Genomic DNA, 20,997 nt, shown 5'->3' with positions numbered 1-20,997 from the left:
TTTGCAAGGCAAATTGGGTTAAGTGGCTTGCCCAAGGCCACACAGCTAGGTAACTATTAAGTATCTGAGGCCAAATTTGAGCTCAGATACTCCTGAAACCAGGGCTGGTGCTCTATCCATTGTGCCACCTAGCTGCCCCATCTTCTTGGCCTTCTTACAGTGTTCCGTTGTCACTTTCATATTTATCATCTGCCACTTGACTTTGATTGCAAATTCTATGTATGACATTAAGTTCCATGTTTATTGACTAGTTCCCTGCATATCAACCTGGGTAATTTTAGATAGTTTCACCTTTTTTCTCTAAATCCTTTTTGGGTTCTTTTTGATGGTTTATTTAATGCTCATATAAGTAGCCTGAAATTGATGTGTTGTCACATTTGATAGAGAATCTCAATGCTATGTGTATCATATTAGATAAGAATGCCATACCTAGAATCAGGATGACTCCTCTTCATGAATTCAAATTAATTTCCATCTACTTATTAGCTATGTGATTTTGGGCAAGTCACTTGACCCTGTTTGCCTCAGTTCCTTATCTGTAAAAGGGGGCCCAAAAAGAAAATAGCAAATGAATCTGGTATCTTAGACAAGAAAAGCCCAAATGCGAAAAAGAAATTAAAGGAATTAGAATTGGCAATGAGGAAGCAAAGCTTTGAGTCTTTGTAGATGATATGAATGGTATTTTTAGAGGACTCAAGAAAATCATCTAAAAAACTACATGAAACAATAAATTCAACAAAGGAGCAGAACATAAAACAAGCCCAAAAAATCATCAGCATTTCTTTTTATGAACAACAATGCCTAAGAGCAAGAGAGAAAAAAGAGATTCCATTTAAATTAACTGCAGACAGCATTAAATACTTGAGAATCTGTCTCCCAAGACAAAGTGAGAAACTGTACAGACACAATTTCAAAGCACTTTTCACACAAATAAGATCAGTTCTAAACAATTGGAAAAATATTAATTGCTCATGGTTGAGCAAGTTACGGTACATGAATGTTATGGAGTACTATTGTTCTATAAAAAACCATGAATGGCGGGTCTCTAGAGAAGCATGGAATGAATTACAGAAACTGATGCTGTGTGAAGGGAGCAGAACCAAGAGAATACTGTACATATTAACTGTGAGTTGATAACATTGTGAGTTGATCATCCTTATAGGATGCAACTTTTCTCAGCAGAGAAGGTAGTTCAGAGAGCTAGGAAAACCCTGGGAGACCTGCTGTGGACAAGGCTATCTTGATCCAGAGAAAGGGAAAACAACAAAAAAAATTCTTATGGAATATGAACACTGCATTCATTTTTTAAAAATTTCTCTTATGTTTTTCTTTCCTATATCGTGGTTTTCTTCCTTTACCTTAATCCTAATTTGTCATATAGAAACATATTAAACATAAATGTGTATGTAATAATATTAACCAGACTGTTAGCCTCTGAAGGGAGGGGGGGGTAGGAAGGGAAGATGGAAGTAAATTTTATAAATATGCATATGCATGTGGATAAATGTTGAAAAACTTTAATGACATGTAATTGGAAAAATAAAATATAAATTAAAAAAGAAGCCCTTTCCTTCTTTCTCCTGACTCCTCAGGACTCCCCTGAACTCCACTAGCATTTCTGCTAATGCTCAGTAGGTGTGGCCAGGGCATTCAAGATTCAGGAAATGCTACTGGTGGTAGTGTCAAGCCCTCAAGCATGAATGTGTCCACCTCACTCCTTAGTTCCTCATTAAACAAGTTGTCCACATTCTCTATCTAGGTGAAGAAAAGTACTTCTAGCCTAACCTCCTGTCTAACTGACTTAAGTAAGTATGTGCAGTTTATAGACATCTTTGGAAATCTAGCATGCAGAGCATTGGTAAAACTCCCTCTAGTATACTGTGTTCGTTCACTTGGAGGCATCAAAGGCCTAGACAAAGTCCAAAGGAATAATAATGATAGTAAGTGGGATCTGATATTACCCAGATCAAGAACATATAAGGAGTTAGGAATATTCATCCCGGAGAAAAGTAAGGGGTGAGGGAGATGGTTGCCCTTTTCTAAGATTTGAAAGGCCATTTTATAGGAGAATGCAAATTGCTCTGTTTAGCCTCAGAGGCTAGATCAAGGACCAATGGGTGGGGAAAAGATAAGAGTTGTCCAACAGTGGAATGGGCTGTCTAAGGAGGGAGCAGTCTCCCAAATGGAGGTTTTAGAGGAGAGATGAAATCACACCTTGTCAGGGAAATCTTTCTTTATATCATGGATTCCTTTGACAATCTGGTGAAGCCTATGGACTCCCTCCCAGGATGCACAAAATCAAACACTAAAGTTCTAAAAGAAACCAAAAATGAAGGAAAATAATGATGCCATTTTCCTCCAACCAAGAAGATGGACTCATAAAAAGACTCAGACTCGACTGAAAAATAAATCAACAATAACAAAACCCCTTCATATTCTGGATATACAGTCAAAAAAGGTTAGCCTGTTGCCTTTTGATTGCTCATTATTAGTTTTATCCCTTATGAGAAGGACCTGAGATTTATTATATAGTCATAATAATACATTCATGAAGTTTTAGTTCTTCCTTTTCTAAATTATGCTATTCCAATCTCTAACACCAGTTTAAATTCTCTATTTATTTTTTTGTAATTATTCTTTGCTATCCCATTCTACTCAATCATTTCTTCACTCTCACAAAGAAAGCTTCCATTCTCCCTGGTAACCAAAGATGTAAACAGCTATCTCTTGAGTACTTTTATCTTTTACTCCAGAAAATAAATCAACCTGAATTCCATTTGTACAAAATTGTTAGTTGACCCTTGAAAAACATCAATATATATATATATATATATATATATATATATATATATATATATATATATATATATGAATACTAAAGAACAGAGAGAGTTTGAAAGATTGAGTTTCATGATGAGTTTAAAGAGTAATAAAATGAGAAATGGAAATGTAGGAGATTAAAGGAGTAAAAGTAGGGATTAACATATTAACATTAAGAGATTTTCATCATCATGCTCAGTCTAGAGATAATCTTTACTCCTATTATAACCAATATTTTTTTTTCTTTTCTAACATATCATCCTTGTTTTAAGTTTATTGGTGAAAAAGTTACAGATATTGCAAATTCAGCCTAAATGTTATTTTCACTCAGACAGGTTATCTTTTGGTGCTAAAAGTCTTTTATTTTGGTTCTGTCAAATGATAAATTTTAAGTTTATGAAAATTCAACTTGGTCATGTTTCCCTTGAATAACTTACAAAGCTTCACTCCAAATGCTCTTTGCCATTTACTAATTGAACTAATTAGATTTAAGTAATAACTTTGTGTATTACCATAATCTTTATGTTATATCTGTCAGGAGATACCTTTTAACAATAGGCTAACATTATCAGACTCATAATCAGATACTTAAATAAGTATACAATATGCTATCAGCTGGGAAATGTGAATTATATTCTTTTGATTTAATTGAAAGTATCCCTGGGACAGGAAAAAAGCAGATTGCAAAATATTTCTCTTGGGCTTCTTTGAGTTCACATTAAGAAAAACCACTACGTATCTATTTGAAGGCAGAAAAGGAAATATCTTTGTCATTCCTTCCTGATGACTTCCTTCCCATTACTGATTCTCTTTGGGATTTGGTTCACTTGACAGTGTCCCTTTTTTTTCTGGTGATATCTTCTTTACATTATCTTTCTTAGATTCAGCAATTGATACATAGCTTCATTCAGGAGATTTTACTTGAACTCAGAGTCTCTGAGAATGGTGGAGTAACCAAGAATCCCATCAAATTGATTCTAGATATTTTAAAAAGTCATTAAACCTCTATGGTAAGATAATTTGCCCACAAGAAAAGGGTACCTTCCCTACAAAGACAAAGCTAATAAATGGTATTTTCTATTCAAATCATTCACTAAATTTAGAATTTCAGTGGGGAATTATGAAGAATCAAATCATAGATTCCAAAGGGTCTGATATTCTTTTGGGTGAGTTTTTGGTAAATAAAAGACTTCTCAACTCAAATGTACTAAGCATGAAATTGTATGGGAGTATATAATTATGAGTAAGTGCAAAATTGAATCAGATGAGTCTAAAGTAGAATGTTTAAGAATAATGCTCATTAATACAAGAATGTGTGTGTTTGTGAAGGTACCTTAGTAATAAAAAAATTATATGAGTAAAAATTTGATAGATTCGAAAATATAATGTTATAAGGGAAATAAGAAATCAGCTAGTTTTACCCTTTCATTTTACAGATGAGAAAAAAATATACCCCAGAACATTTAGTGTCTTGCTCAAGGTCATAGAGTAGTGAATGACTGAACTGGAATTTGAATTTAGTCACCCTGGTACTTGATAAAACTCTTTCCTCAATACCCAGTGCCATGGTATGTATCATTACCTATGAATCTTTAGAGCATTGCCTGCTATCAAACTAAAAAGATAAATAACAACCTTTTATATCTGCCAGACTCACAAATTTCCATTTCATTTCTCAGTAGAGGATGTTGGTGATTATTAAATATGAAGTAAAGTAACTTTTTGTCACTTTTCCCTGTCCTCTCTGAGTGCTAAAATATACTTCTAGCCCATTAATTCTTAATGTTTAATAAACCAGAGATGAGCAGATATAGCCTAAGTGCTTTCTGATTTTCTTAGAGAAATACCTCAAAGGTAAGAAGGTAGGAAAAATGGGCAGACTCCTCAACTTCCCCCTAGTAATTTGAAACATAGGACTAGTAGTCACAGCACATACCAGATACAATAAATATCATACCAGACATGGGACATGGGATCAGACTGACCCCAATAGTTTTATGGGCTATTTTGAAGAGAATTTATCAGTTTTAGAAACATCATGCCCATTGTTTGATGAACCACAGTTATCACCTTTGGATTCCTTCTGAGGTCACAATATGAGTGTGGTAAATCACTTCCCTTTTCTAGGTCTCAATTTCCTTAGCTATAAAATCAAGGAACTAGAATTGATGGCTTCTATGCTCTCTCCTAGTTTTAAAAGTCTAGGTTGCTACAATCCTAGATTTAGAATTAGAAACCTGGATGCTGGTCTCAATTCTGCTACTTACTCAGTTTTCTCATGTGTAAAATGAGGGGGTTGTTTTGGAAGGCCTCTATGTTCTCTTGGGTTTCTTCAAGATCTCATCTTCTCTAATTTTATCTAGGCAAGTTAAAAATGACAGCACTTGCTACACATCATTAGGGAAACACTCACACCTCTGCCCCCCCCAGAGAGACCCTACATTTCACTCCAACAAAGCAGCTATCCACAGCTCTGGTTCACCTCTTGTCATTGATAGATGGCTTGATTAAAATAGAAACTATTAAAGGACAAAAGAGTTGCAGTTTTTGAGCTGAAACGTGCAAATTATAGTCATTTGGGAAAATGCCTGAAACCAAAAAAGGAGGGGGAGGGAAGGAAAAAATCATCTTCTACAAATGTTCTAAAGCTTAAGCAATTTGGCTAACGGCCTTACTTCAGCAGGGGAACTGAAACATTTACTATTCTCCTGAACCAAAGGGGGATATGAAAGCAGGGAAGAGACCATTGGGGGATGAAATCCAGGCGGTTAAGAGAACCACTGATCACCTGGGCTTCTAAATACTAAAAACCTACAGTTGACACTAAAACAGCAATAAGCATTTATGAGCAAACATCAAGACATCCAGATCCTCCTTGATTACTGCAGGTGCCCTGCAGTAGCAATCTTTTCTAATGTCAGGACTGAATTATTATCCAATGAGAAAAACACCATAAAAATTTTGGAGGAGACCCCTTTGAGAAAGAGATACCTCTGCTATGTTATTCACATGCCCCAAGGAAGTAAAATTAAAAAAATTATATGCCAAAATACTTTCTGTACTAGTGAAGATCTGAAAACAAGACAGATACTTGAGTGGGAAATGGTTTAAAAACTGATACATGGAAGTAAGAGAATATGAATGGTCCATAAGAAGTAATAAATATGAAGAATTTCACATGTAAGAATAAAATGTGAAGCATCAGAAAAGTTTTCTGAACAAGTGCCAAGTTTAAAACTAGCAGAATCAATAATATACACAATGAGTATAAATAGTATAGTATCTGTAATATAAAAAATTACAAAAAGAAAGAATAATAAAAATTCCAACAATGAAACAAAGCATTGTTTTTAAAGCATAATTTTTAAAACCATTATTTGGTCTCAAGGAAGAACTGAGAAAAGTTAGGAAGGTAGATATCATTCTGTTAGTTTTATTCTTAACACCATCTATATTGTCAATCTGAGGCTCAAAAATGAAGTTTCTAAATATTGCAGATCTAAAAACTAAAACCCAGTTGTGTAATATGTAAAAATGCCTAAAGTGGTGGTTTGAGCCCAATTATCATATTTAACCTCATTGCTAAATATTTATTTTCTCTAATGAAGACTTTGTATAATACCAACTGGTGTCAGCTTTTTCTGACCACCACATCATTTCCCCTGATCAGTTACCATATTCTGCATTTCAATCTAACCAAATTACTAGATCAGCTCTATCATCTCCCAAATGCAGCAAGCATAAAGCCATCTTTTTTTTTGCTACTTTTCCTAGGATACAGTCTTCCAACTTTTAAAAAATCAATTTAATAACATTGTCTGAAGGCTAGTAATAGAGATATCAGAAAAATATAAGCCATCACTGGGGATAGGAGTCCATTCTGTTTCCAATTCTGTGTACTGTTACTAGATTAGGTAAACATGTCCTTAGCAGTAGGAGAACTCTTAGGCCCACAAATTTAGAGCTAGGAAAAAATCTTGTCATATATTTAGAGCTGGAAGAGACCTTTGAGACCATCTAGTTGAGCTTTCTCATTTTCTAAATGAGGAGGAGAGATTCAGGCAAAGTAAACAACCCACCCAAAATCACACAGCAGCAAGTGACAGGGAAAGAACTCAAATCAAGGTTGGATTTGTACAGACATCTTCAGACTCCAAATAGCAGACTTTCCACAGCACCCTAATGCCTACTCTATCCCCTCATTTGACACTGGAGGCCCAGGAATTTTAAATGACTCACTGAAAGGAAAAAAAAAAAAAAAGGAAGAAAACTGGTGAAGTTGGAATTAAAATCCAGGTACTCTGACTCTGAGTTCTGAAATCTCTCCATTGCACTATGTTTTGCGATTATTTTTTTCTTTGACTTATAAAGCTATAAATTTATAGTATACCATATTTCCTCGTGTTTAAGATACACCTTTTTTTTTTCAAAAAATTTGAGGTCTAAACACAGGGAGAGTTTTATTTAATGGTTGTAGTTTTTTTTTACTTGCATTTCCTGCTTTTTGTGCTTGTTGTCTTTGCTCTCATTGTTTCACATTTGTTACTGGTATATTATTGTTTTGCCATGTTCTGTCCAGAAATGCCTCAGGAAATATTTTCGTACAGTGCTGAATTCAAGTTCAAAGTGATCCAGTTTGCAAAAGTGAATGGAAATCATTTTCTACTTCCTCCTCCAACTGAGAAAACAATCTGAGACTGGCTACTGAAAGAAGAAACCCTACTGAAAATACCACAGTAGAAGGACATGAGAGGCAAATCAGTCAAATGGCCTGAGTTAGTGAGGAAACTGAAGAGATGGATTGAAGAGCAAAGAGTAATTGGAATTTCTGTGTCCACAAAGCATGAGACCAGAAAAATTGTTGATGAAAAAGAAGCAACTTATTTCAAAGGAAGACATGATTGGTGCATCATGTTCATGAAATGGAATGGACTAAGCATGCATCCATGCACCAGACTTGCCCAGGGAGTGTTTGTGGTCAACCACAGATAAGAGCACAGGCCGGAGAGCAGTCAGAACCTGTCCTAAGACAGTGATTCATCATCAAACACAGAAGAGGCCAAGATAATGGATGGGAGTTTTGACAGTGATAAGGAGTTGGATGAATTTTATGATGAATAAAATGAGTTTTAATAACTTTATGTAATACATTTTTTTCAAATTTTGGACCCCAAAATTAAGATGTGTCTTATACATGGGAGCTTCTTATACATTGCAAGCACAGTATAATATAAGCAAGATAGAGGAATGTAAAATATGGAGATTTTACATACTGCAGAAAAAGCATCCCGTACAAATAATAATTGAGATTATGCAGGGGAAATGCATAATCATATAGTAATCAGGTTGCCAGAATAATAATAAATGTATTATATATCTCAGATATGCCTTAGAATTTGTCATGTATTAGTGGTCATCACATAATTGAACCCCATTCGTTGTACTAGAATATAATAACTTAGCAAATAGGCACAGTGTTCTCAGCATCACACAGGTTCCTCAGAAGAATATCAGGAATTTTCCTGTGGTTTATGACAGTGGTTGGCCATAATTGCCCAAAATAATTGTCCAAAGAGTTCCTGCTATAAATTCATTAAGGTAGTAAATAATAGTCTGATTCTGTTATAAATATGTGATGAACAGTATGATAATTTACCTTAATAATTTACAACATGTTTTTGTTGTAGCTGTTGTTGTCAAAATGTTTTAGAAACAAAACAAAAAAACATTGGGGATTCCACATCTGCTAGGTATTGTCTGCACTATCATCCTGCTGAAAGGAGACAAATAGGGCACAGTAAAAAAGATGACTCGACTCTTGGAAAATCCATGGAATCTCAAAAAGAAATATTTGTGTATTAACTTTATAAGGCAGCAGCATATGCAGCAATATGTGAATGCTATGCTAAAAACTGAAAAAAATACCTGGGAAAGAAATAATGTAATTTCAATTGATCTTAAATGGCATAATCTGAACTAGAAGCATGTTTCCATGCAGTTTGTCTCTATGGAGCATCTTTCTAAAATGTGATGTCTTAATTTTACACTGGATTCAGTGATATTATCACCAGGATAGAGAAAATATTCTATGATCTTCAAGCAGAATGTTAGCAGAATACTGATGGATAGAACCAATTTCAGGATCAGAAATATCTGCTTTGGTAAAGATGATAAGATACATGTCTAAAATTCTGTTTATTCCATAGAAATGGCAATCAGACAGCCATGATTGAGACATCTATATAACCAATACTTATCAAAGGTAACTCCATTAAAGTCTGTAGTATGTAACAAAAATAAATAAATAAATAATGGATGCACTAGACTGTTGGAATGTAAGTTTTAAACCTTTTTGTCAGCTGAGAATTACTCAAAAATGAAAAACAGATCCACGTTAATATGTAAATGAATTAGAATATTAAATGCAAAGATTATTTCTATCTTTGTTCATATCTATTCATTAAATATAAATAGATATAGTAAACACAGATTCACTGTAGATATATATATATATTTAAATAAATATGGATAAGTATTTATAAATATACCCTAAATACTCATAGTATATTTTATTTGGTCCTTAGTGATGGATACTATAAATCTCCAGGTTGTAGGAGAAAATTGCCACCAAATCAAAGAAACCATAATTAACATAAGGCGGAGATGAAATCCATCATAGACATTGCTCAAATAAATTAATAATTTCAAGAAAATAAGGCAAAGAGTGATAGATCAGATCATCAAAATAAGCATTACCCAGCAAATAATCATATGTTACTGAAATGGTTGCAGCATTTGGGTTATCCTTATGGAAAAAATATTTCAGAATTGCTGAGACCCTTATCATAACATAAAAGAAGATGTATGCTGATGTAAGTCTTGGATTATAGACGAAGGATATTTTCAGAGATACAATGAATCCTAATCAAAAAAAAAGATAACCTTTTATCATAACAGATGGAGAGATCCTTATAAAATCAAGACATTGTTGACTATGGAGTTGAGTAATGGAAACAGCACTGAACATGAAGACAAGTTAACTAGCTCTCCCCAACAGCTAAAAAAAGGTCCCTGAATCAGTTATTAACAATTAAATTTCTGAATAACAAACCACAAAATATTAGTCTAGTTTTCATAATCAACAAGTTGCTCTTCAGAGTGGCCACTACAGAACTTTATGAATTAGAAGAAACAACAAGGTTGTCTTCAAAGCATTCAGAGCAAAAGTTAAATTTATATGACCAAACTAGTGATTGCATCTTGTTTCCTGAGAAAAAAAATGGCAGTAATAATTCACTCTACCCCTGCCAAGAAAATCTTAGAGATGGGGAATACACAGAGAAACTTAATAACTTGTTCTATTTCTTGTATATGGTTCTTTGAAAAATGTCAAAGAACTTGGTTGTTATTTTATAATGTTGAAATCACCATGAGACAGATGTCTATGTGTCAAAACTTTCTTAATCTTGGCAACCTTGTAGACTGCAAAGAGACATGATGTTTTGTCATTGATAGAGATGAAAGAAAATTATGTCATTGGTACAAATAAATCTGCATAGTTTTGCTTTCTAATTCAACTGAGGATATTAAAAATGTCCAGGTCAAGGTCTAAGTTTTTCTTTTTTACATGATCTGATTAGTTTTAGTTCCTTTTCATGGTTAGAAACTAAACTTCAAATTCTGCTCAACCATCTCATAGATGTGCTATCTATTATATCTTTCCATTATAAAAGCAACCATAAGGAGGAATGTGACTAATGATCAGGTCTAACTCATCCTTATTGGCTTTTTCCAAAAGGCTGCAATTTCATCAGAGTTTGGGAGTTCCTATTAAAGAACTCTCTCTTCCAATGTGTGTAAATACTAACTTTGAAACCTATAATCTTAGAAAGTAGCTTGAAATACTGAGAAGTTAAGTGACTAAACAGCTATTACATATGTGCTGAAGGCAAAACTTGATCCCAGGTCTCCTTAACTCTGAAGCCAGTTTTCTAATAACTGCAACACAATGCCTTTCAGCTAGTCAAAGAACTCCAAGGTAGAAAAGATGGATAGCCCAATCTCATCTACTATTGACCATAGCTAAACCTGAATGGAATCTGAGAGATCATCTAGCCTAAGTCCTAGGAAAAATCTCTAATAATTTGTGGTTTCTATCACTCTCCAAAGTTTTCTCTCAGTTACCTGGGTAGATAAAGTATCATAGTTCTGAAGCCTTTATTGTTAAGGAAAAAGAGATGAATAAACATTATAGGTGTAGAAGAAAAAAAACAGAAAAAGAGGGAGTGAGAGAGGAAAAGATGAAGAGAGAAAAGAAAGAAAAGCCAAAAAGGTTAAAGAGAGGGAGAAAGGGAAGGAAAAAGAGAAAGAGAAGAAAGAAGAGAGTGGAAGAGGGAAGACAAAAGAGGAAAATCAGGACGTTAGAAACAGATTCAGGAAAATTTTTTTTTATTTCAAATTTACCCAGCTACTTGGTAACAGTCATACTAAAAAAAGAAACTCTTTCAAATAACAATAAAAACCTCTGCCATCTTTTTTGCATCACTGGTGAGATCAGGGAAGAAGAGGGGCAATTAAATAACTGTGACATGTGAAGTAAGATTAAACTCAGCATGTCATACCCCAGAACTATATGTTAACACAGCTGGAAAGGTGAAATCTACATTCCAGATGCTGCCTTCATTACCATAAAGCACAGCACCATGAAATGTGAGGGAACAGTACAAAATAGCTTCATGTTTCCTGTGGGGAGGACAGAGCAAGGTTGGCACCTGTGAGCTACAGCTCAGAGAGTCATCATTTTTAAAATGGAAAATATTACCATGAAATTCTTTGCACTTGAAGTCAAGAGAATGTAAAAAAAATAATCATTACTTCATTGGGTAGGGTTCCTTATTTTCTTCTAATCACTCAACCTCTCTGATTTCCCCTCATGATTTTAAAAACACAGCTTCAAAAGCTTTCATTTTTCTTAATAGATAGCACATCTCTGATTTCTTCAATAATCCTTTAGCAGCACAATTATATTTTTCTCCTTTTGGGGGGGAGGTTTCAAATTCTGATTCCATCAGTATAATGAACTTTCAATAATAATATGCTTTCTACCAGTAATACAGGAAACTCTTCTGCAAAGTAGTCTTAAAGAAAGTCTTCAGAATATTTCTAAGACAATTTAAATGAAAACAATTCAGTTTCCTGACATGGTGCTGGTAGGCTGTCCAGCTTTCTCAGGCATATAGCAGTGATGTCAGCACAATGGCTATATAGACCTTCAATTTGATAGTCTAATATCTCTTGTCTCCCACATTTTCTTTTAGAGGCTCCAAATGCTGGGCTATCTCAAGCAATGTGTACTTCCCTGGACAAAACACAGCCAAGGAAATTGAACTTGTCCACAGTACGCAAAATGTCTTCATTTGCTATAACTGATATTTCCACATATGGCTAGTGTGATGCTTCCTGATGGAAAACCTGTGCTTTCTTGGTGTTAATTATTAGACCAAAATTAGCACAGACAGCAGAGAACTGATCCATGTTTTGTTGCATCTCCGCTTCAACTGCAAACAGAAGATCATGCACCAACATTCCCTCCACCTTGGTTTTGGCTTGTAGCCTTTTCAAGTTGAAGAATTTGCCATGTGTGGTAGCTGACATTGAAGTTATGTTCATCCTCATGGAAGGTGTTTGATAATATGACTGAAAACATCATGCTAAAAAGCATGGGAGCTAGGATCCTTTCTTGATTCATGCCATTGGTGAATGGGAAACCTTGACAGGATCTTCCACTATCCAGAACTTGGGCAAGCACACCATCATGGAAATAACATACAATACTGATGAACTTCTCCAGGCAACCAAATTTTTTCATAAACCATCCTGACTGATTGTACCAAAGCCCCTGGTCAGATCTATAAATACTGTAAACAAACCTCTATTCTGTTCCTGGCATTTTTCCTGGAGTTGTCTGGCAGAAAACACCACATCAACTGTTCCTTGACCTTTTCTGAAGCTACACTGGCTCTCAGGAAAATGACTAACTTCCAGGTGAAAGATAAGCTTATTGAGAAGGACTCTGGAAAGAATCTTACCAGTAATGTCTAAGAGAGAAATACCCCTGTGAGTGTCATATGACAATCTATTCTCTTTACTTTTAAAGAGATGGATGGTGGAGGTAACTTTGAATTCTTGGGGGATAATCTCTTCATGCCATATAACCTGGAATATTTCAGTCAGTTTTGGGATAAGCAATGACCCCCACCTTGTAGATCTCAGCTGGAATACAATCAGCACTAGGTACTTTGCCACATGAAAGAAGCCCAATGGCATTTAAAACTTCTTCTTTAGTTGGAATTGATTGATTTCAACTTGAGAAAGAGTCAATGACTTCTTCACTGACTGATGATAGTCTGTTAAGAATGCTATGGAGGTGTTTAGCCCATGTCTCTAGAATCATGTCCCTAGCATTAATCAATGCTGAGATGCATCATAGATTTTTGACCCATAAATAGCCTTCAGGGCATCATAAAAGCATTTTGGTTTCCTACTATCTGTATCATACTGAATTTCATCTTCCTTCTTACTGAACCAAGAGTCCTTCATCTCTCTATACTTCACTTGTAGTTTACTTTTGATGGAATTAAATATTTCTCTCTTAGAAATGGGCGAACTATTCTGCTGGTAAAACCTAAAGAGTTCTTGTTTTTCATTTGGCAGCTTCTGTATTTCCCCATCATATTCATCAAACCAATTGATGTTTGTGAGTGTTCTTACCCAAATAAGCAAATGCAGTGCTTTATACCCAGTCTCTGAAAGTTACCCACTCTTTTTCTGCTCTACTGCTGCCAACTGTGTGCTGGCTCAGTTTTCCCTCCAAGTTAGCCACAAACTAATCTCTTGACATTAATACTTCTAGTAGTGATTTTGCCTGGCAGGAGAAGACACCAGACATTGAGTTCCTTTCTTGAACTAAACTGCCTGGCATTCCAACATTACTACAGAGAATGCAACTATCATGGGCCAGTCATGTTGTTAAAATATCAGAAGTTCAATTGCCAAAAAGACTATTCTATGGAGAACTCACAAAGGGCAAGTGATCACAAGGGAACAAACGAAGCAATACCAGAACACTGGTACAGCACCATCCAGAATGGTGAGCCCTTATCAGTGAGAGTGCTGAGCAATTTGAGAAGGGCAGAATTGAAGAAGTTTAGAAGGAAACATGGCATACATAAGTTTAGAATATCCACCCCATGTGTTCACACATGGACTATTTGTGCCCATCCTGTGGTAGAGCATTCCAAATTCTATTGGGCTCATCAGTCACAGTTGGACCCACTGTAATTTGTCTCAACATAGTGATGTCATTTTGGTCTTCTTTGATAACAAAGGACAAGAACCAATCATTCTGTGGTATTGGGTGGTTAAATTATTTACCCTGGGTCACACTGTTAGTATATTAGAAGTAGGATTTAGATCCAGGTTTTCTGGAATCCAAAATCAGCTTCTATCCCCCATGCCATCTTGCAATTTTCACATAATTGCCATTGAATTAATTGCCCTACTATTACATATTTAGTATACCTTCCAGTCTAGAGAAACTTCTCTTAACAGATATTCATTGAAAAATCTATGCAAGCATCAAAACTGTTTCAATGTATCAAAGTTAGAGTTAGAAAGAACCTCAAAAGTAGCAAGTGCAATTCTCTTGCATCACAGTTAAAGAAACTAATGTCCCAAAAGGTAAATTTTACATAGGATAGTAATTAGGAAGGGCAATACTGAAACTCAGATCCTCTAACTCCAAACCTAGACCTCTTTCTAACATCTACTGTTACTTGTCACCATTCAGGCCTGTGCCTCAAAAAAAAATCTCATCTCTTTAAGACATATTGGCATTCAGATGAATCAGATACATAGTTTCCATTCTGATAATGTGAAACAAGAAGGGAAAGTTATTTGTGTGTCTAGTTTACATTCGTTTTTTATGAAATCAGTTCCAGGATTGGCACAAATCCATATAATGCTGTAACATACAGCTATTTATTTGGAGCTAACCTCTGGTGACTCTTCCTCCTCCTCCTCCTCTCCCTTCTTTTCCTTCTTCTTCACCTTAAAATAACTTGAAACAGGTCAGAAAGAAATTATTAGCATCCTGTGATAGAACTAGGGACAAGACTAATCTCTACTTTAAAACTACATTGCCTATACTCGTTTCAAGAACAGTTTCATGGCAGAAAAGAATAGTTGGTTTGACAAAGAAGCAAGGTCTATAAGGAACAATAGCAGCTGTAGTGGCAAGGAATCAAAAGTACTTCTGCAATAGGCATCAGAGTAAAGTTCAGGAAAACAGAAACCATACTTCTTCAGATGATACCACAATGGAAGCACCAACAACTTTCAAACCCTCCAGAATTAGCACCCCAAACAGCAATACAAAATAGTCTGAGACTCGGGGTAATATGTCTTCTACCCTCTACCCAGGTGAGCAGAGCCCGACTTTAACATAAATTTCAAAGTCAAGAAATGAACTGAAGAAAAGACAAAATACAAAATAGCTTAATAACCAAATCCATTCTGGTATCAGGGAAGATCAAAATACAAAAATCAAAAGTCAACAATATTTAAAATAGTTACAAGCAAAGAAACAATTGCATTGGAGACAAACACAAGAATTCCTGGAAGGACTAAAAAATATTTACAAAATCAAAATCAAAATTGTATTGGAGGGGGGAAAATGTCATGCCCCAACTCTCCAAAACTCCATTTGGCGTTTTCTTGGCATAGATATTGGATTTACTTTTTCCTTCTCTAGCTCATTTAAAGATAAGCAAACTGAGATGAACAGGGTTAAGTGACTTGCCCAGAGTCAAAGAACTAATAACTCCAGAGACCAGCACTCTATCCAATGAGGAGAGAGAGAAAGGGGGGGAGGGAATATATATGTGTGTGTGTGTGTGTGTGTGTGTGTGTGTGTGTGTGTGTGTATATACACCTCAAATACCATAGCATCATATTCTTTTTTTTGTTGTTTAGTTTTTGCAAGGCAATGGGGTTAAGTGGTTTGTCCAAGGCCACACAGCTAGGTAATTATTAAGTGCCTGAGGCCGGATTTGAACTCAGGTAGTCCTGACTCCAGGGCCAGTGCTCTGTCCACTGCACCACCTAGCTGCCCCAATAGCATCATACTCTTAAAGTCAAAGTGAAACGAATTATAAAACAAAATAGGCAGTAAAACTATACTAATGAGGGACCTCAACTTTCCCCCTTCAAAGCTAGATAAATGAATCGGTAAAATATATAAGAAAGAAGTTAAGGAAATGAACAGAATTTTAGAAAAATTAAATATGATAGATCTCTGAAAGAAATTAAATGTGACCAGAAAGGAGTGTACTTTTTTCAGAGTTATATGTGGCTCCTTTGTAAAACCTGATTAGTTATTAAAGCATGAAAAGCTCTAACAAATGTAGAAAAGAATGAATATTAAGAGCATTCCTTAAAGAAAATATTGCAAAAAATTACATGGAAAGGGGGGGCCATGAAAAAATAGAGTAAAAAGGAATTGGAAGCTAAACAATCTAATCCTAAATAATGAACGAATCAAAGAACAAATCATAGAAACAACACTTTCATTTTAGAGAATAACAATAGTGAGACAACATACCAAAATTTGTGCAGTGCAAAATGATTGGGTGGGGCAGGTGTTGGTGGGAAGGAAAGAATTTTAAATTCAAAATTTTTAATAAAACTTAAAATCAATTTAAAATGGCAGGAGAAAAAAATTAATATACTGAAAAGGGGAATTTAAGAAAAATAACCTGGAACAACCATAAAAGATTTGTTAATAAGTTAAGCTTTAGAACAAAATTCAAATAGGTGGTTGCCACCTCAGTTTCTTTCAAAGGAAAAGTCACCTTGATACCTATTCTACTCAGGAAGAAACAAAGAAGACATCTTTCCCACTTTCTAACCACTTTAACTGCTGAGGGAACTGCCAATTCTTCCAGTTCCCCATAATGGCAATCTAGTTGTTATTCTTGATTTCCCCCAATCTCTTATGCTCCATAATCAATCTTTTGCCAAGGTCTAAAAATTTCACCTTTGAAACATATCTAGACTATGCCTTATCTAGACTATGCCTAATTTACACCCTTGTGCAAATATTTAGTTCCACCTCACTCCTGGACTATTTTAACCCACTGGTTGGTCTGCCTGCCTCAAGGCTCTCTCCCCTGCAGGTCCATCCTCCACTCAGTTGCAAAAGTGATTTTCCCAAAGCATAAAGTGTAACCATGTCACCTCTACTCAAAAATGTCACAAAAGTAGGGAAAAAGAGGTGAAATCAAGTGTCAACTTTTCAACTTTTTTTAGTACCTATTTTATGATTTTGTTCAGCTGAGACTATTTCTACATCTTTGACTCTCATTGATCTGGATTATGATCTGGATGCTATCACTGAGAGAGAGAGAGAGAGAGAGAGAGAGAGAGAGAGAGAGAGACAGAGAGAGAGAGAGACAGAGAGAGAGAAGAAGAAGAAGAAGAAGAAGAAGAAGAAGAAGAAGAAAGGGGAGGAGGAGGGAGAGCAATTCAGAGAAACTTATGCTTAAAAAGTGTTTAAATCTCTAAAAAGTACTGTACTTGATTGTACTACTCCCAGAAATAAGGTGATTCCAATAAAAGAATATATATGGTCCTTAAATACACCGATGAGGGAAGTTTTTCTTTCTTGTTAAGAGAAAAAAAATAAGGCTGCTAGAAATTTTGAACTTGCTCTCAAAGTTTTAGTTTACTAAAGTGTTTAAAGATGACTAGTTATTCTCTTGCTACAAATGGCACCATTTATTTTACTGGCAGTATTTGGTGCAAAGGGAAGTTGAAGAATCACCTGCATACATACTGAGTCAGTGACTTAATAGTCAGGAATAAAAACAAGAAGCAATCTCTGTTATACAGATAGAGATATACCAGTATATTACTGTGAATCCCTTAATCTCTTGACTCTTGGACAAGTTACAACTTCATAGAAATCCAAACAACTCTTTTTAAGAATTACAAAACTATTATCTGTACTGGTAGATGGAATTTTGCGCATACATGCACACACACACACACACACACACACACAATTAATAAGGCCAAAGTAACTTTAAAACCTACCTGCTATTTGTTAAAAAGCTTTTTTTTTAATTAAACAGAATCTTACTCAAACTTTAGTTCATAACTATTCTTCAGTATTTCTTCAATAAAATTCACAGCATCACAGTCCCAGAACAGGTCAGTTACCTGGGGCTACATTTTAAAATATGCCTATCTTACCCTAACCTCTAAAATCTCATATATTCAACTATTTATCAGACAGTTCCAGTTGAATGTACAAAACAAATCTTAAATACAAGGTTTCTGAAACTCACTTATCTTTCCTCTAAATCCTTCCCACTTCCAAACTTCTCTGATAGAGAACAGTGATACTGTTGAGGAAACTGCCATCTTCACAATCACCCCATATTGACAGTCTAGGCAGCATCCTTAATTCCTCATTATTTCTCATGTGCTATATCTCATCTATTATCAAAGCCTACCAATTTCACTTTTGTGACATTTCTAGACTATGCCTCCTATGATATTGCTTCCATCCCTGGTAAAGGCACTTATGTTCACCTTATTCCTGGACTATAACAACTTAATAGTTAATGTGCCTAACACAAGTCTTTCTCTACTCCAGCACATTCTCCATTCAGTGGCAAAAGTGATATTCCTAAAGCACAGGCCAGAATAAGTCACCCGCCATCAATAAACCCCAATGGCCCCTCTCATTATTAAGATCAAATAAGAGTAATGCATGACAGTTTTGGCATTCTGCAGAAATTTCCTGTGACTCAAACTAAAGCCACTCTATCCAAATGCTTTAATAGATTTGAGATAAAAACAGAGTGATGGAATTTTGCTTGGTAACAGACCTCAGTAACCATTTAGTGAAATTCATTCCTGAAAAGGTATCTCCATTTTAGTATAACTGAAAAGTGATCATTTGGTGATCTTGAAGAGTTCTGGAATAGTTCTAATGATAAGGAATCCCATTATAAGCTGAAAGAGAGCCCTTTCCATTTTTATTGAGTGCATCATGAGCTTTTCATGATATCAAGTCTAAATTTGCCTATTTATGACTGCTTCCAATTTCCTGATTTTGTCTTCTGGGGCCAAAAATGATAATGACAATGATGATGACAATGACGATGATAATGATGATGACAGTGAAAAAATATTTTGATGATAGATAACATGTATATAGTGCTTTAAGATTTACAAAGTTTTACAAATATCTCATTTGAGCATTTCAACAACCCACAATGTTAGGTGCTATTATTATCAACATTTTACAGATTAGGAAACTTGTATTATCAAAGATAAGTAACTTTCTTAGTATATAAATAATTAATAGGTGTCTGAGGTCAAATTTGAACCCAGGAGTTCTTAGCTCCAGGCTTTGCCTGGTATATATATTTAATGTCTGAGGTCACATTTGAACTATAACTTCTTAATTCTAGGCCCAGTGATATAATATAACTACCATTCAAATCCTTGAAAACAGTTATCCTGGCCTCCCTGACTCATCTCTTCTCCAGGCTAGTTATTCCTAGTTTCTTCAAATTCATCTTCAGATGCCACAGTCTCCACAATCTTCACTGTTCAGATTATTCACTCTACCTTACTAAATAGTCTTTTAAACTATGGTGCCTAGAAGGGAATGCAATACTACAGGTGTGGTCTAATGAACAAAGACCAAAATGGTCTTGCAGAATTTTTGACAATAATACTCATATAACATTAAAAAAAAACTATTTCAATCACTGTTTAAAAATGGATTCAACCACAGGAAAACAAATGGCACTAACTGAAACATTAAGTTAAACCCAGTAACTAACACATGGTAAATGTCCATAAATGTTGTTTTAAATTCTCTGACAACTTAAGGAAGTCTCATTTCTCTTCCCTGTAATTAGTCTAGGCAATATTATATATAGATTTTCATCTAATTCTAACATTGAATAACTATGATGTGACCGAAATAGTCATCAAGTAAAAAAATAAAATCTTGGAATTTATTATGAAAGTGCTACATCTCATAATGTTGTTGTCTACTGTCTCTTACTTTAGGAGTTCTTTTATCTAAAATGTGGGTAATAATATCATGTAGATAAAGTGATAGTAACTTATTTAATTGTCTTAGAATTTATGCTTGCAGTTGGGGCAGAGCAGAAGATAGTTACCCTACCAATGACAAGAAAGTAGGAAGTTACATGATAATTTAGAGAGACAACCTCTTGGAAGAGGAAAAAAATTCAAATTAACAATAAAAAGCAAGACTCACATGTAAATTCAGTCAAATCATTAATTCCTAACCCTCTATCATCAAGTCAAATCTGCTTGAACTTCCACTTTCTTTACCTTAGTCCCCAAATTCTCTTGGGTTGTATGTCATCCTTCATTACTTTATCCCCCCTCCCCCACCTAGGCTTTTCTTCATAGGATTATAAATTCAGGACAAGAAGAAACTCCAAAGAGGTCTGTTACTCTAACCCACTTATTTGACAGATGAAGAATCTGACTTCACCTGTTTGAAATGTGTGCCTGGATTTAGAAAGGGGAAGCATTAAATTTATACAGTATAATCTTCTAGAGTTGCCCTAAATTTCCTTGACATCTCAGGCACACCTTGCTATAAACCTCTTTGGTTATTCTTCTCATCTGGCATTCATCTAGAATTTACCCCCTTCAAAATCACAACCTTATTAGAATCTTTTCTTTAATGCATGCTAACATTATTAAAGTCACTCATTTATCATCGGTCAGTTACATTCCTTCCAAATATCTATCCAAAGAATACAAACCAATCCAGAAACAAAAGACCATTTCTGAAAGAAGAATGAAACTAAGGGATAAAAAACAAAATACAAATTCAATAAAAATGTATAAAGTTACTGGATGAGATATAAAATCAAAACAAAAAAATGCTTACCTACATTCAAGGAATGTTCAGTCAAGTACAGAAATATAGCAGCAATGTAGATAGTGATAATATACAATAAGTATATGTAATGCCCTATAAGGACTGATATCAAAGGTAAATTTTCCACTAACGGTAACAAAATATTTCATAGCTCAGAGGTGATCAGTGTTACA

Source organism: Macrotis lagotis, chromosome 1 (genome assembly GCF_037893015.1).
Source record: "Macrotis lagotis isolate mMagLag1 chromosome 1, bilby.v1.9.chrom.fasta, whole genome shotgun sequence".
NCBI lineage: Eukaryota > Metazoa > Chordata > Mammalia > Peramelemorphia > Peramelidae > Macrotis > Macrotis lagotis.
Note: the sequence above shows the minus strand (reverse complement) of the source record.